We start from the raw sequence: 14,984 nt of genomic DNA, 5'->3' as shown, positions 1-14,984 counted from the left end.
GTGTCAGCACTTGCACAATTAAACATTGGATAAAAGCTGTCTGGCATTACCGTAATGAGTTCTCTCATCCCTGTGAGGTAGCTGAGAGGCACAGAGAGATTTAGCAACTTGTACTGGGGGAGGGAGAGCCGGTGGTGGCAGTTACGTGGCTGATCACTCACTCACCCTCCTCCTAGCTGCCCAATCAGGCCTAATGTTTTCAGGGAGGTATAGGGGTGTCACCTTGGAGAGGGATGACCTCACTGTGTGACTCAGGGAAAATCCCTTTCCCTCTCAGGCCCTCAGTGTGTAGGTGCAAGCTCTCAGCGGGCAGATGCCAATATTGGGACCTTCTCTTGATGTGACTCCAGGCACGCTGGAAGGCACACAGAAGGCAGCGAACTTGCTGGACAGTGCATGCCATTTGCCCTGTGCCATGCCCCAGCATGGTGTCTGGCACATAGTAGGTGCTTTAAATGCCTTGTCGGCTGGATGAAGAACAGCTGGGGCCTTAAAGCCATCAGCCTGTGAGATGAAGGTTCAGCTTCTCATGGGCACCATTTTACACGGCATCGAGTTACACACCTGCCAAGCCCACCACACTCAGTCCATCAGGTGTTTCCTCAGTGCCCAGTGGAAGCCAGGCCTGTCAGGGTGGAAGGGGGTGTTCTGAGGTGGGGACGGCCCGCAAAACCATCACTCACCATCTGTTGTTCGGGGGTCTGTGAAGCCAGTCAGTACCTCTGCCCATGGCCTAGGGAGGTCCTGGAAGGGAACGAGAAGGCCCAAGCTCAAGTCTCGCTCGTCCCCTGTGACTCTGTGACACTCCCTCCTTTCCCCTTTCTGGTCTTCAGTGATTCCGTCTGTGCTCTGGGAGCTTTTGTGTGACTCACTGCCAGAGGCCCCTGGCTTACGGCTCCAGGAACGTTCTGGGATGGGTACATCTCATCCTTTACTACAACGGGTATGAAGTGTGTATGGTCTTTAGCCCCAGCCCTGGGAATGGCTGAGCTGGTCAGGGGCCCAGGTGGCCCAGGCCTGGTCCTTGGGACTAGAGAAACAGTGCTTAGACCAAACAGGTGGGACAGCTGGAGAAGGGGGCACGTTAACAAGTACAGGTGCTTAGCCCAACCTAGACTTACCAAATCAGGACCCCAGAGTACGTCTTAGAAGCCTCTTTTTCTAAACTTCATGAGTGACCCTCACAGCTAGCCCAATTTAGGATACTTTTTTTTTTCCTTTTTTTTTTTTGAGATGGAGTCTTGCTCTGCCACCCAGGCTGGAGTGCAGTGGCGCGATCTCGGCTCACTGCAACCTCCACCTCCAGGGTTCAAGCGATTCTCCTGCCTCAGCCTCTCGAGTAGCTGGGACTACAGGCGCCTGCCACCATGCCCCGCTAAGTTTTGTATTTTTGGTAGAGACAGGGTTTCACCATGTTGGCCAGGCTGGTCTCAAACTCCTGACCTCAAATGATCTGCCCACCTCAGCCTCCCAAAGTGTTGGGATTACAGGCGTGAGCCACTGCACCTGGCCAGGAGCTACTTTTTTAGTCCACCTTCCACCCCGGTACTTTAGTGGCATCTCTGGTGTCCTGCCTCTCGTTGTATACCTCCACTAACGGGGAGCTCAGTCTTACGTGGCAGCCCATTGCTTTCTAAAACATTTTAAAATTGATTATAAAATATTTAAGATGTCTCAAATATCTAAGTAATCCCCTATAAATATTTCACTAGTTATAAAATATTTAATACAATCAATGATCTAAGGAATAATACAATGAATACCTAAATACCCACCCCCTTCCCAGCTTAGTCCCTGTGCACTGAAAGCTTCCCCTTTGAGATCCTATATCCCTCTTTCTCTTTAAAAACGTTTTTGGCTGGGCGCGGTGGCTCATGCCTGTAATCCTAGCATTTTGGTCCAAGGCGGGCAGATCCCATGAGGTCAGGAGTTCAAGACCAGCCTGGCCAACATCGTGAAACGCCGTCTCTACTAAAAGTACAAAATTAGCCAGTTATGGTGGCGGGCGCCTATAATCCCAGCTACTCGGGATTATAGACTGAGGCTGAGGCAGGAGAATCACTTGAACCCAGGAGTTGGAGGTTGCAGTGAGCCAGGATTGCACCACTGCACTCCAGCCTGGGCGGCAAGAGTGAACCTCCATCTCAAAAAAAAATTGTTTTCATAGTGGTCAAATACACATAAAATTCACCATCTTACGCATTTCAGCATGCAGTTCAGTGGTGTTCTGTGGATTTACAGTGCTGTGTGACAGACCCCCACAACATTACTGTGACACATTTTTTATACTATGACCATATTTGTACGAATGCCTATGTAATACACTTTTGCCAGCTCTGAAGCTTTGGATATGGGGTGTGATACAGTAGGTATCTTGGACAGCTTGCTTGTTGGCTGGGAGGCATATTTGTGAGTGGGATCCATTCTGTGCACGTGGCCCAGTGGTTCCTTCTTTTTCACTCCTGCATAGTACTCCACCAAGCCTATGCCTCACAAGGGTCTGGTCCACTCTCTCGTGGACATCCGGTGTCCGCCCTGTCACTATTATAAACAATGCTGTTTGGAACGTCTTTGGGTAGCTCTCCCGGCTTCTCCGGGGCTGTGCCCAGGCCTGGGGCTTGGGCTCTTGGGCTGCGAAAATCTTTGCCTTGGTGAGATGTTGCCTAGCTGTTTTCCAGCACTGCACACCGCGTCCCACTCTCATCGTCAGGCGTGGAGAAGTCTCTGGGAGGATGAGGAGTGGCCACGTGCAGTGCCTGCCCTGCGTGGGGGAACCTTCTGCTGTAGGCAGCTCTGCGAGCTGCAGTGCACCTGACGCCCCTTCCCTCAGCCAGACACCCCATCTCCTCCCACTTTTTCTGGATGAGCTGACATTGTGTCCCCTCCCGTTGGGGCCACTCGTTCACCCAGTAACATGGCCACGCTGACCTGTAAGCCACACGGGATGTGGTGAGTCACACGGGCTATGGGGCCAGGCTGCCTTGGCTTGGGCCCCGGCCCCACCGCTTAGTTGCCGTGGGAACTCAGGCAAGTTCACGCACATGTCTGCACCTCATCTGTAAATTGGAAATAACAGCACAGATGTCACAGGGTTACCATAAGTATCCAACATGTTAATATATGCAGAGTTTCTAGCATAGTGTCTGGCGCGTGGTGGGTGCAATGTTAGCATGAGCTTTTATGATCTCCCTGGAGGTCTGAAACCAAACCCTTCATCGTGGCTAAGCGGTGCTGGGCAGAACCAGATCACCTCCTCTATTCTACCTCACGTATCTCTATTAAGTCAGCCCACGTTGCCTTCTCAGGTGGCCATGTTTACCCTTGAACTTGCTCTTGGTCTTTCTGTTCCCTGAGGTGCTGTGCGGCCCCACCTCCCTGCTGGCTGGCTACGTGGGTGTGAGTTTTGCCCTGTGTGACTTGTGGAGATGAATTTGACCCTCAATCAGTCCGGCAGGAGGGAAGGCTTGGGTCTTGGTCCTGGCCCTCCTGCAAACTCTCAAATTTCATCCAAACTGCTACTCACAGGTAGAACTGGGTGAGGACAGAGCTCATGACCCCCGCACGGACCCCCTTTGGGGAACCCCGGCCCTTTGAGGGACTCAAGCGTAAGTGATCACTGACCACAGCCTTGCCGGAGGGCGGGTCCCCATGAACGCGACTCCCCACAGGGCCTGTCACAGAGGCCGGGTGTGTCTCACCCAATTCTTCTCGGTGGATTCGCAGGTTCACGGCCACCCCTGTCCCTTCCTCAAGGTCAGGGTCATCTGTGCCTCACACGCACCTGCCCTCCTGCACCCCTGGCACCCCTTTTGGCCTGGGTCAGCCTCTTGGCCAACTTCCGAGGGCATCATCACCTTCATCTCCTTACCTCACAGTGGACGCTGGCCCTGCCCTGATGTCAGGTGCCAGTCCCCTCCCCACCATGCCAGGCATGGCCCAGGGAGGCCCCTGTCAGTAGGGGCACAGCCCAGGAGGCAGAACAAGGTGTCACAGCCCAGCCCTGCTCCCCAGAGGGCGGTTCTGTCCCTAAGTAAGGTTGGGCTGGGGATCAGAGAGGGGTCTCCCAGAAGTGGGGCAGAGGCTAGGATTAGGGAGGGGGAGCAGGTGACCCCGACACCCCAAAACCTGGTGGGTGCAGGCAGTTTGGTGCAGCAGGGGCCAGGCCCCGTGTTTAGGGAAGAAGGAACCCAGGGAATAGGCTGATGACTCCCAGAGGGAGGTTGCCCGTCCAGAATCCCGCCCACAGCTGGCGCTGGGGCTCCTGGCAGCTGGCGGGGGCCCTGGTGGTGTGGAGAGGAGAGGAGACAGTGGGACAGGACAGGGCGCAGGCGAGGCCGGTGACAGGTGCGTGTGTCTGCCAGGTTGGTGCAGCCTTAGAGAGGCGGGAGCTAGACAGACGGGAGGGAGGGAGGGAGGGCGGCAGGTGCGAGGCAGAGCGGGGGTGGGGTGGGAGCAGAACACAGGCCTCCCTCCCTGGCCCGGCTGCCGTCTCATTGACTAAGTCACTCCTGAGAGGGCGCACTCGCACCCCAGTTGGGTGGTTTCCAGTGTTGTCAGCTTCACCGAAAATGGAATGTCCTCTGGCTGCCCCAGCTGTCGGACGCCTGCCTGCTGTGAGTCAGTAATTAGATGCTCGTGTGTGTAACACATGTGTGTGTGTGTGTGTGTGCACGTCGGGAAAGGGTGGGGAGGAGCAAGTGGTAGACCCATGGCTGAAGGGGCCAGAGGCTGAGAACACGCCCACATATGCACACACAGTACACATTCACACAAAAGTCACACACACACACAGTACACACTCACACAAAAGTCACACTCACACACACAGTACACACTCACAAAAATAACACAGTACACACTTGCACAAAAATCACTCACACAGTACACCCTTGCCGAAAAATCACACTCACACACAAATACTTGCACAAAAATCACACACACAGTGCACTCTCACCCAAAATCACACTCACAAATAGCTGCACAAAAAATCACACACACACATAACCTCACCCAAAAATCACATTCACAAATACACACTCGCACAAAAATCACACAGTATACCCTCACGCAAAAATCACACAATACACAAAAATCACACACACAGTACACTCTCACCCCAAATCACACTCACACGCAAATACACAACTTGCACAAAAATCACACTGACATACACAATGCACACTCACACAGAAATCACACTCAGACACACACTGTTCTCTCCCAGGGCCTAGTGGGTCTCCAGCTGGAGAACACAGGGCTCCAAGGTCCCCACCCACCACGGGCCTGACGCCTCCTTGCTCCATAGCGACCGCACCCAAGCTCTGTCCAGGCCACCGTGCTGGGATGGGGACGTGAGCCACTGTGGGTCTCTGGGTGGTGCTCCCACCCCAAGCCAAGAGCCGCAGTCCTGCCTGCACGGTGCCTCTCCAAACCCGGTCGGTTCTTCCTCACCTTGGCCCTTTGAAGCCCAAATGAGAAGATCTATTTATAGCAGTCAGCATATGGACCCTGCCAAGTGTGCCCGCTCAGACATATGCTGGCGGCACGCTCAGCCCGACACTATGCCAAGTCCCTCCCCAAGGCCAAGCCAGCCCAGCTCCCCCGAGGCCTCAAGCCCGCCAGCATGTGCTCTCCTGGGTCCCTGGATCCCCTGACATGTGGTGGCTGCTGCAGAGGGAACCCGGGCCTCCAGGGAGAGCTAGTCAGCCACTCGCTTCTAGCCCAGACTCTGTCCAGGGAGGGCCCCCAAGTCCCTTCTGCCCCCACCTCCCGGATACAGACAGGTGGGCAGGTGGGAGGTGACAGCCAGAGGCACAGCAAGGGCGTCACCTTGAGAAGAGGGGACGGGCCATCGTCCCAGCCTCGGGTGGGACATGAGCCCAGCTATTAGCAGTAGGGCCCGCAGGTGGGCTGGGATGCCTCCTCCACCAGAACTCTCCCCTGCACGTCCCAAGTTCTTCCACAGGGGACCCATGTCTGCTGAGACAGGAGCCAGGCTGGGTTCTTCCCATGTGTCCTTTTATTTAGTCCTTCCAGGGTCATTTTACAGGCATAAAGATTGAAGCCCAGGGTGGGTGGGCCACTTGCCCAGGGGCACACAGCAGCAAGCAACAGGATCAGTGTCCAGCTTTGGGGTCGGGCTGTGGGATTCCATTACTCATGTTCTCTTCAGCGCTCAGAGCCTCTGTGATCCATGAAGACAACAACCCTGTTCAGTCCATCTTGGTTCCCTCCCTGTCCACCCCCAAGCACTCAATAAATACTGAACGAATGAATGAATGATTGTGAGAATGAAGGATGAATGAGCACACGAGGAAGGTGGAGATGGTGAGTGTGAGTCCCCAAGCTTTAGCCAGGCTTCTCCACCTTGCAATCTTTCTCTTCTCTTCTGGGGTAGCTAGAAATGATGAGACAAGGTCTTTTATTCTGATGGGGTTATCTCCTGAGGCTTTTATTCTGGTGGGAGTATCTCCTGAGGCTTTTATTCTGGTGGGAGTATCTCCTGAGGCTTTTATTCTGTTAGGGGTATCTCCTGAAGCTCAGATATTTCCAGGGGCCAAGAAACTAGGGCTGAATCCTCCTTTTTCTCTTTTCCATGAGAGGGACAGGGAGGGCAACTAAGTCTTGGGACCTTCAGTAGCGGGATGCCCCTATGATCAGTCCTGGGCTGCCCTAGGATAGCCCCAGGCTGTCTACCCAGCCCCACTCAAGGGGCTTCCCTTCATTTCCTCATTCAACTCAAGGACTCCACTCCCTTCCAATATTCTGTCTGCCTGGATGCCTTGGCCTTATCCAGTAGTCTTTTTTTGATTACCCAGGGTGGCATGCAGTGGTGTGATCATGGCTTACTATAGCTTCCACCTCCTGGGCTCAAGGAATCATCCCGCCTCAGCCTCCCAAGCAGCTGAGACTACAGGCATGTATCACCACGCCCAGCTGCTTTCTTATTTTTTGCAGAGATTGGGTCTTGCTTTGTTACCCAGTCTGGTCTTGAACCCCTGGACTCAAGCAATTCTCCCACCTTACCCTCCCAAAGCTCCGGGATTACAGGTGTGAACCACTGTGCCTCACCTCCCCTAGTCCTTATTGGCAGCCTGTTGGACTTGTGAACACCCAGGGAATGGGCCTTCTCTCTACCCAGTGTGCAGGGGAGGGGTTTGAGAGAGGCTGAGACGTCCAAGCACCGCCCCTTTGCATGGGCTGTATTCTGTCCAGAGCCGTAAGAGGCAGGGCTGGACTTGGGTCCCAGGCCTTCCTGCTCCACCCAGGGGCCTCTCTTTCTGCCTCTCCTGCTGCAGGTTGTGAGGACAGGTTTTCCCTTAGGGCGCCAAACAGGGGTGAGAATAGGAGGTCTCCCCCAGGACCTGTGGTCTGCACCGTAGCCCTGGAAGCAGCACCTGCTCCCCATCCCCCTGCTACCACACTAGCCCCTGGGGAGGAAGTCCAGCCCCCGCCTGCACCCTCCCCAGAGGCTCAGTGACTAACAAGGGGCAGCCTCTTTCAGACCAACCCCATTCTGTGGCCTTCCAGCTGTAATTAATGTTTGCTGTGTCATTAGAGAGATTCTTGATAGGCTCTGACAGGCAGAAGGTTTGCAGAGCTGGCTGGGTGAGCAGAAGCCAGCTGCCAACAGCCACCCAGTCCTCCTCATTCAGGGTCCTGGCCACTTTCCCTCACAGAAAGCCGCCGTGCCAACGCTCAAGGCCCCCTGGTTTGGGGACACCTCCTGGGCTTTGTTCAGACCCCCCACCTTTCCTTCTGTCCGCGCAAATGCCACCGATGGCTTTGCAGACCACTTCATGCCCCAGGCAGCACACAGCACATGTATTTTCTCACGTTCCCCCCTCCAGGAACCCCAGGGTGATGTTAGTATTTTCAGTTTTCAGAAGAGAGAAAACAGGCTGGGAAAGACCCAGAGTTTTGTGAGCATCAGGAACTGAGTGGGAGGATCAAGCCCTACCCAGGTCCCAGCTCCTGTCAGAGAAGGGGAGTTTCACACCAGCTCCTCCATGTGCCCAGCGTGTTCACAAACACAGTGCATCTCACTCTCATGATGGTCCTGTTAGTGACTATCAGTGGCCCCATTTGTCAGAAAGGTAAACTGAGGCTCAGAGAAGTTAAGGACATTCTGCAAATTGCCCAGCTGGGGAACGACCAGCTGCTCAGGAGGCAAACTCAGCTTAAAGCTCAGCTTCTCCTGCCCCGCAGAGCTGCTGCTGCCGGCTTCCCCTGGCCCTCATACCACACAGAGCCCCTCTGCTCACCTCACTGCCAGGAGCCCTCCAATTCTCCCGTGGATTCTTAGAGCGAGTGCTCGGCCCCTTGTGGTGGATGGGGAAAGTGAGCTTGGAGGAGGCCTGGGGCTCCCCACCCACTCCCTCTTACTTGAGGACTTGGGTTTGGCGTGAGTCAGTGATCCACCACTGCACCCCAGGGGCTCAGTGCAGGCTCCTTTTGCTCAGGGTTCCTGGGTCAGGCACTGGGAAGGGCTCAGCAGGGCGGTTCGCCTCTGCTCAGCAGTGGCTCCTTCACTCTCAAGCCCTGGCCTCTCGGTCTCGATGGGACCACACCCCCCACCACCCAGGTCTCACAGCAAGGTGCTGGGAAAGCCGCTTTTCTCACCTGGTGGCTGCTTCCACGACACAGGAGGCAGGGAGGCCAGCCTCGCTAGGGGCTGTGCCCAGGACGGACATGGCTTCGCTTCTACCAGCGCCTTGGTCAAGGCTATCTCAGGCCAGCCCAGATTCAGGGGTGCTGAGCTAGACCCTGTGTCTCAGCAGGGGGTGGCAAGGTCTCTGCAGACTCCGGGTGGGAGGTAGAGACGCAGCTGTCTTTTGTAGACAGGGTCTGCCCTAGCAGTCCTGCCTTGAGCCCCTATTTACTTCCTGCATTTGTTCCTTTTCTCCTGTGTCAGAACGGCTGTCCCGAAGGGACTGAGATGGCAGTTTACTCATTTTGTATTCTCTGTGCCCTCCCCTCCCAAATGCCTACCCGGATGTCCATCTGTCAGCACGGATGCCCTGGCACATAGACCAGCAGGTCCCGGGAGGTGGGTGGGGGTGGTCTCACAGGCCTAGCCTCACAGGCAGGGAGCTGGGGTCTCCCTCCAAGGCCCTCGGCAGCCCCACCTGACGACCAGCCCCTCCCGGAGGCCGTCTCCGAATCCGCCGCATCGGGCGCCTTCCGGGCGGTCGTGAGCTCTCCCAGAGGAGGCTGCTCCGTCATTCACCCTACTTTGAGCCGACCCTGAATCGTGCAAATCTGGAAAGCACAGAAGATAAATGAGGCGTGACATTTCACTTGAGAACGTGATCATTCACTTTACAAAGCGGCGTGTGGTGTTTGCCTGTGGGGCTTTCCGGAACACATCCACTGGGGAGGGGGCCAAGCCCACCGAGCCAGGGGCTTCCAGCAGCAGCATTGTTTGAGGAGCTGGAGGAGGAAGCCAGGACGGCCTCAAACCCCCAACCAGCCAAGAGCCTGCAGGAAATAAAACGCCACGCTGATGTCACCCGTGAATATTGGATCAAAAAGCCTCAAAGACGCTCAAGGAAATCCAATTCCACAGACTATCGCAGAGATAAGAATTGGCCATGATTATGTAGAAGTTAAACAAAGAATTCCAAGTTGGCTTAATGTGACATAAATCTATTAATAAACTACACAGTGTCCGCAGGTCAGCTGTCATGCACATTCATAATGACGAAAGGCATTTGATAAAATCTAGTGCCAATTTCAGATTTTAAAGTAATGGCTAGAAATAGAACCAGAAACACACTTCTTTATCGAAGTCAAGAATCTGTCTCAGTTCAACAGCCAGAATCATTCTAGGTGATGAGATTTTTTAATGATTCCCATTCAAAAACTTATATTAAAAAACAGCAAGGCTTTCATCATTGTCCAGAAATTCTGGACATAGCTATAAGACACGAAACAGAATTAAATGGGATGTCTACAGGGAAGAATTGTAATTATTTGCCGACAATATGATTCGAGACCTTAGAAACCCAAGAGAAGCAACTGAGAAAAAAAATGACTTAATATAAAAATTTAATACGAAGGTGCTGGGCTGGAAATCAAACAAACGTATACAAATCAATAACTTTTCTCTGTACTAACAACAGCTAGTCAAGACACATAATTAAATAAATGGTCCCCACTTACAACGGCACCAATAAAATAACAACAAAACCCTCCCAATTCCCAGGAATGAACTGACAAGAGAAATTTAGGATCATTATGAAAAACTCTATAAAGTTATCCTGAGAGATATCAAATAAAACAAGAGTGGTGAGACGTGCCCTGTTGGAATATTACCCAAAAGTTATTCTAGAATTAATTCAGAGGCTTAATGCAGTCCCTCAACAGGCCGGTGGCGAGTTTTACAAAGCGAGGGAAAATCATTCTGAAAGTTCATCTGAATGAATATTCAAATGGCAAGAGTAAAGAAATGCAGAGACAAGGAAGAATGATAGATGTCTTTCCTACCAGATATGGAAGCTTCTCACAGACTTAACGGTGATTGACATTGAGCTGAAATTGGTCAAAGAAGAGAAGGGAGGTGTTGCCAGATATGGAAGCTTCTTATAGAGTTACGGTGATTGACATTGAACTGAAATTGGTCGAAGAAGAGAAGGGAGGTGTTATCAATAGCAATAGGAAAAATGGTCCCACACAGAAGCCTCGTGACAGGGTAACCATATGACAGTATATTTTCCCAAATGGGATACTTTTAGAGTGACAAGGCGATATATTCACCGTTAGACCCAGAGATAGACATGCACAGAGCCCATCCCAAGAAAACCATGACATAGGCCAATTTCGGATTGCCTTCCTTTACTTATTTATGTGTTTTTTGAGATAGAGTCTTGCTCTGTCAGCCAGGCAGGAGTGCAGTGGTGCGATCTCAGCTCACAGCAACCTCCACCTCCCAGGTTCAAGCGATTCTCCTGCCTCAGCCTCCCAAATAGCTGGGGTTACAGGACCCTGCCACCAGGCCTGGCTAATTTTTGTATTTTTAGTAGAGACGGGGTTTCACCATGTTGGCCAGGCTGGCCTGGAACTCCTGAGCTCAGGTGATCCATCTGCCTTGGCCTCCCAAAGTGCTGGGATTACAGGCGTAAACCAATTGCCTGACCTGGTTGCCTTCTTTTATAGGCAGCTATAGAGTTAATATTGCCCTGAATTCATTCAGCATGCATTGCTTACTCAATGCCTGGAAAACAAACCCCAACTCCAGCCCTCCCTGCCCCGAGCTGTCGGTGCAGAAGGTGGACTCCAGGTGGAGAGAGATGAGAATCAGAGCCTGGCAGCATGGGGTCACAGAGGAGCAAGCAAAGGCAGCCCCAGTTATAGACGCGAGGCTCCGGCTCCAACGTGGGGACCGAACGGAGAAGCCCACTGAGTGGGAGAACACTGGGGTGGTGGAAGGGGTTCATGTCCTAGGCAGAGGAAACAACATGTCAGCAAAAATGCCCAGGCAAATCACAGCCTTATATGGCAAAATAACAGCTGGGAGACAGCAAGGACCTTCCCTGAGACCCGCTCAGCCCCTTTAAGAAGTGTGGACTCTCGGCCGGGCGCGGTGGCTCAAGCCTGTAATCCCAGCACTTTGGGAGGCCGAGACGGGCGGATCACGAGGTCAGGATGTCGAGACCATCCTGGCTAACACGGTGAAACCCCGTCTCTACTAAAAAATACAAAAAACTAGCCAGGCGCGGTGGCGGGCACCTGTAGTCCCAGCTACTCGGGAGGCTGAGGCAGGAGAATGGCATGAACCCAGGAGGCGGAGCTTGTAGTGAGCCGAGATCCGGCCACTGCACTCCAGCCCAGGCGACAGAGTGAGACTCTGTCTCAAAAAAAAAAAAGAAGTGTGGACTCTCTCCAGGGTACTGGGGAGCCATGCAAGGTTGTAGGGGGTAGGAGGAGAGGCAGGAGACATTCCAGCCTGGGTGGAGATAGAGCACCAGAAATCAGCCCAAGGGAATAGATTACCCAATCTAGTGTCAGGGCAATTTGTTGCCTATCTGGGGGAAGGGAGAAAATCAATTTTGATCCTACTTTACACCAGAGAAATGGTTTGCAGGTGACTGACAGTTAAATGTAGGAATTCAAACAGTGAAGAGATTGGTAGACAGAGGAGGATGTCCCATCTCAGGACGGCGTGGAGTTCCCCGAGCTGCAAAGCGGTGGAAGGCCATGTCTGTGGGGAGAAACATGCCCCACATTGCTGATGACATGCAAGTCAAAAGCAGGCGTCTCCACGCTATGGCACCGGCTTTGTCTACAGAAACCTCTTTCCTGGGAAGCGAGCACAGGCCACAGCGGGGACAGCGCTGAACAAGCTTCAGGGAAAAGCCATGTGATGAGGTCAAGAGATGCTACGTTTTTCTTTTTTTTTTTTTTTTTTTTTTTTTTTTGGAGACAGAATCTCACCCTGTCACCCAGGCTGGAGTGCAGTGACACAATCTCGACTCACTGCAACCTCCGCCTCCCGGGTGCAAGTGATTCTCCTGCCTCAGCCTCCCAAGTAGCTGGGATTTCAGACACCTGCCACCACGCCGGGCTAATTTTTGTACTTTTAGTAGAGACGGGGTTTCACTATGTTGGCCAGGCTGTTCTAGAATTCCTGGCCTCAAGTGATCCGCCCACCTCAGCCTCCCAAAATGCTGGGATTACAGGTGTAAGCCACCACGCCCGGCCCACATTTTTATTTTCACAGCTCAGCCAGATCCAGCTGAGGTTCCTTGGCAGCCAGGACACCAGTCCCCGGGACACGCAGTGCCTGACAGGTTGCTTTGGGGAGTGGAAATGGTGTGACCGTGTGAGTGAGGGCTGGTGGCTGGGGAACCCCCTGAGGGGAGTGACAGTCCTCTCGGGTGCTGATGGACAGCAAATGCCTTCCCGGTCATCTCGAGGCACGAGGCGCCCTGGGCGGTAGGATAGTAATTGTTTCATGTTGGTGTGTCAGCATCCCTGGGGTTATGATAGAACTTTCTAGTAACAGACAGGAGATAGCACCCCTTCCGACTGTGGAAACATCCTGGTCACTGGGCAAATCGGGCTGGGCCACTCCCTGCCTGGGGTGGCCACATCCCAGCCCTGTCCCAGCCCATCTTCCGTTGCTGAAACCTCCTGGACTTGAGCTGTCCTCCTGCCTCTGCCTCCCAAAGCGCGGGGATGACAGGTGTGAGCCGCCATGCCCGCTCCGGGAATCTGCATTTTTAAGTAGCAATGGGATGGGTGCTGTTGCCGCCTTCTGGGCTTTGCTGTGGGGGCGTCTCCCAGGCTGGGGTTTGCTTGGTCATTTATTTCCCTTATTAGTTTAACGTTTGAGGGCTAATTGCTCATTTCTAACCTTCACCCCCAAACCATGTCCCAAATCTCTAGCACAATTAATAGCAGCCAAGAAATACACACAGATTCAGTCATCGTGGTAACGCTGCTGTGCTTGCAAACAGCCCACATGCCTGTGCACCTGCGCCTGGGGAGAGGGGAGCCAGGCCTCAGCCCCACCAAAGGGTCCTTCCAGCGTCTCAGGAGGAGGTCCTGTTCTACCACCAGACTGTGACCCAACGTCAGAACGGGGACAGAATCTGCCAGCTTGAGATCATCAGAAAGGCTTTGCCAGAGCTCAGGGGCTCCCGGAGGTCAGGGTACTGCTAGGAAGAGAAGAACCAGCACCTCTCTGCCTTCAGTCTCAAACTGGCCATCCCTGAAAGCAACTGGAGAGATTCAGGTCAGACTAAAGATAGAACTTCCCGCTGCCAGGGTTATGAGGGTGTGATGGGGAAGCTGCCAGGCATCCTTGGACACCTAGACCCTTGCCTGGCTTAAGTGATGCACTTTCCGACGGTGGCGAGAGGGGGACCAGTGTTCCCAGGGAGGGTCATCCCTCCTCTGCCAGGCCAGCCAGCCACCCACACCCCACATCCCTGCCAGTGCTGGAGCAGGGAACCATTGCGAAGTGATTTCTCCCTCCAACGGCGCCATACATCATGTTTTTTAATTTAAAAGATGCCCCGTGGAAGCATAACAGACCATTAAATGTTTGGGTCTCTAATTAACTCCAGAGCAGCCTGGGGCTGCAGGCCCAGAGGTAGGATGGCAGAATAAGCCTGGAGCATCCCAGGAGGCAGCACTCAGGGCCCCAGCCCCATCCCTGAGCCCTCCCCACTCGGGTTGGGAGGAGGCAGAGGGGACCAGGCACCCCCTTCCGCACCTGCCAGGGCCTTGGGGAGGGGCTGCCTCACCTAGCCCTGGGCTCCTGCTCCGGGGCCTGCCTCTGCATATTCTGGGGCGAGGCAGGAATCTGCATTTTTACTTTTTTTTTTTTTTTTTTTTTGAGACAGGATCTCACTCTGTCACCCAGGCTGGAACACAGTGGCACAATCATGGCTCACTGCAACCTCGACTTCCTGAGCCCGTGGGATCCTCCTGCCTCAGCCTCCCACCTAGCTGGGATCACAGGTGCACACCACCACACCCGGCGAATTTTTTTATTTTTTGTAAAAATGGGGTCTCACCATGTTGCCCAGGCTGGTTTCGAACTCCTGGGCTTAAGCCATCCTCCTGCCTCCGCCTCCCAAAGTGCTGGGATGACAGGTGTGAGCCACCATGCCCGCTCAGGGAATCTGCATTTTTAAGTAGCAGTGGAGTGGGTGCTGTTGCCGCCTTCCTGGGCCTTGCTGTGGGGAAGTCTCAACTTCCTGGCTAGACGTTCCCACGCTGAGCCTGTTTCCCCCTCTGTCCAACTGAGGTAACACTAACCTTTGCCTCCCTGAACCCCGGGGAGGGGCTCTGCATGTGGGAGGGACTGCGCACCAACGGACCATGGAGGAAACGGGAGTTTTTCTCTGTTGCACACTCGCAGGGCGTTCCTGCTCTTGGGGGCAGGGCAGGGGGAGCCCTGAGGCTTCCATGAGTTGTGTGGATGGCCTAAGGTCAGATGGTAAGGTTGTCAGGCACTCAGCGCCGTTCCCACA

At 53.8% G+C, this 14,984-nt stretch overlaps 1 protein-coding gene across 2 annotated transcripts in view; it reads left to right on the top strand.

Annotated features, from left to right (window-relative positions):
* ELFN1 (extracellular leucine rich repeat and fibronectin type III domain containing 1) overlaps positions 1-14,984 on the top strand; it is an 81,868-nt gene that overhangs the window by 54,904 nt on the left and 11,980 nt on the right. The gene's annotated exons all lie outside the window — the stretch shown is intronic.

Source organism: Chlorocebus sabaeus, chromosome 28, assembly GCF_047675955.1.
Source record: "Chlorocebus sabaeus isolate Y175 chromosome 28, mChlSab1.0.hap1, whole genome shotgun sequence".
Classification (NCBI taxonomy): domain Eukaryota; kingdom Metazoa; phylum Chordata; class Mammalia; order Primates; family Cercopithecidae; genus Chlorocebus; species Chlorocebus sabaeus.
Note: the sequence above shows the minus strand (reverse complement) of the source record. Positions and strands in the feature narration are given on the sequence as shown.